The sequence below is a fragment of the Brassica oleracea genome, chromosome C3 (genome assembly GCF_000695525.1).
Source record: "Brassica oleracea var. oleracea cultivar TO1000 chromosome C3, BOL, whole genome shotgun sequence".
NCBI lineage: Eukaryota > Viridiplantae > Streptophyta > Magnoliopsida > Brassicales > Brassicaceae > Brassica > Brassica oleracea.
The window spans coordinates 50,130,174-50,132,435 of NC_027750.1; the positions used below are offsets into that span (position 1 = coordinate 50,130,174).

General features: G+C 50.5%; 1 pseudogene; it reads right to left on the minus strand.

Moving 5' to 3' along the window:
* LOC106330828 overlaps window positions 1-2,262 on the minus strand; it is a 13,456-nt pseudogene that overhangs the window by 3,771 nt on the left and 7,423 nt on the right.

Genomic DNA, 2,262 nt, shown 5'->3' on the forward strand with positions numbered 1-2,262 from the left:
GCCATTCCATCTACTTATCACCAGTGCGTCAAGTTCCCCGGTACTGACGGAAAAATCAAAACACTGCGAGGAGATCAAAAGGCCGCTAGGGAACTCCTAGTCGCCACAGTTAAACTCCAACGATCGTCTTTATCGGTTAACTCTGTCACTCCTCCAACCTATAAAGCCTGCTCCCAGGAAGGCGAAAAGTCTGCTCCCAGGAAGGCAAAATTCTCGAGTTACCTATTGACGATACCGATCCAAGCCGGACCGCAAGGATTGGTGCGTACCTGTCTGAAGAAATGCAGAGGCCAGTTCTCGACTTTCTCAAGGCAAATGTGTCCACATTCGCGTGGTCCATGCCAGACATGAAAGGAATTGATCCGGCCATAACAACTCACGAACTAAACGTCGATCCGACAGTCAAGCCTATCCGACAGAAGCGCAAGCTCGGTCCAGATAGGTCAAAGGCTGTAAACGAAGAAGTCGACCGGTTGCTCGGCGCTGGTTCAATTGCTGAGGTGCGCTACCCTGAGTGGTTAGCAAATCCAGTAGTCGTCAAAAAGAAGAACGGGAAGTGGCGCGTCTGCGTCGACTTCACAGACTTAAATAAAGCCTGTCCAAAGGACAGCTATCCTCTTCCCAACATCGACCGTTTAGTCGAGTCCACGGCTGGAAACGAGATGCTCACCTTCGTGGACGCTTTCTCTGGGTACAACCAAAACATGATGCACCCCGACGATCGCGAAAAAACGGCATTTATCACGGATAGAGGAACCTACTGCTATAAGGTCATCGGCTTACGGGTTGGATAGCTGCACTCAACCGGTTCATCTCTAGATCCACCGACAAATGCTTGCCATTCTACGACCTCCTCCGAGGTAACAAAAGGTTTATCTGGGATGAGAAATGCGAGGAGACAATTATCCAGCTCAAGCATTATCTGACAACTCCACCCGTTCTCGCCAAGCCAGACGTCGGCGACGTTCTATCTCTTTATGTCGCAGTATCACAAGCAGCAGTCAGTAGCGTTCTAATAAAAGAGGATCGTGGTGAGCAAAAGCCAATCTTCGACACGAGTAGGCGCATGACCGGACCAGAAACGCGATACCCAACTCTGGAGAAGATGGCACTGGCAGTCGTCGAAGCAGTGAGAAAGCTTCGCCCCTACTTTCAGTCACATTCGGTTGAAGTATTATCCGACCAGCCCCTCCGAACGATACTTCAAAATACAAACAGGTCCGAAAGACTAACGAAGTGGACTATCGAACTCGGTGAGCTTGATATCACTTACAAGAACAGAACTGCAGCGAAATCTCAGGTTCTCGCAGACTTCTTAATCGAATTGGCCCCGGAGTTAGAGCAAGATCTCACGCTCCCAAACCCAAATTGGACACTGCATGTCGACGGATCTTCGACTAACAGGGGTGCAGGTGCTGGAGTTGAACTGAAATCCCCGACCGGCGTACTGATCAGGAAGTCTTTTAGCTTCGGCTTTCCAGCCTCGAATAACGAAGCAGAATACGAATCTTTGATCGCTGGACTCCGCTTAGCAAAAGCTGTCAAGGCCAAACGCCTAAGCGCCTACTGCGACTCGCAGTTAGTCGCCAGTCAGTTTAGCGGCGATTACGACGCCCGCAACGATCGGATGGATGCCACCCTCAAGATAGTACATGGATTAGCCGCAGAGTTCGAATTCTTCAAACTCGTCAAAGTTCCCAGAGGAGAAAACGTCTGCGCCGACGCCCTTGCAGCCCTTGGAAGCAAGCTTCATGACCAAGTTAAACGAACTATTCCAATACACCGCATTGAGAAGCCGAGCATCGATATCTCAACGGACCAAACCGCCATCATAGCCCCAGTCACTGAAACCGACACTCTCGTTACTGATGAGTTCGGCCCCGACTGGCGAACTGAGTTCATCGACTATCTCTCAAAGGGGGAACTTCCAACCGAGAAATGGGCAGCCCGCCGACTAAAAACGCGCAGTGCCCATTATGTCATCCTAGACAACGAATTCCATCGATGGACTGCGAGTAAAGTACTACTCAAATGTATCCACGGCGAAGAAACAGTCAGGGTTATGGCCGAAACACACGAAGGCGTTGGAGGAAACCATTCAGGCGGACGAGCATTAGCAATCAAAGTGAGAAGCCTAGGCTTCTTCTGGCCAACGATGAACGCAGATTGCGAGTCCTACGCTAGAGGCTGCGACAAGTGCCAACGGCATGCACCAAGCATCCATTGTCCAACTGAAATGTTACGAACGACAGTCGCACCGTA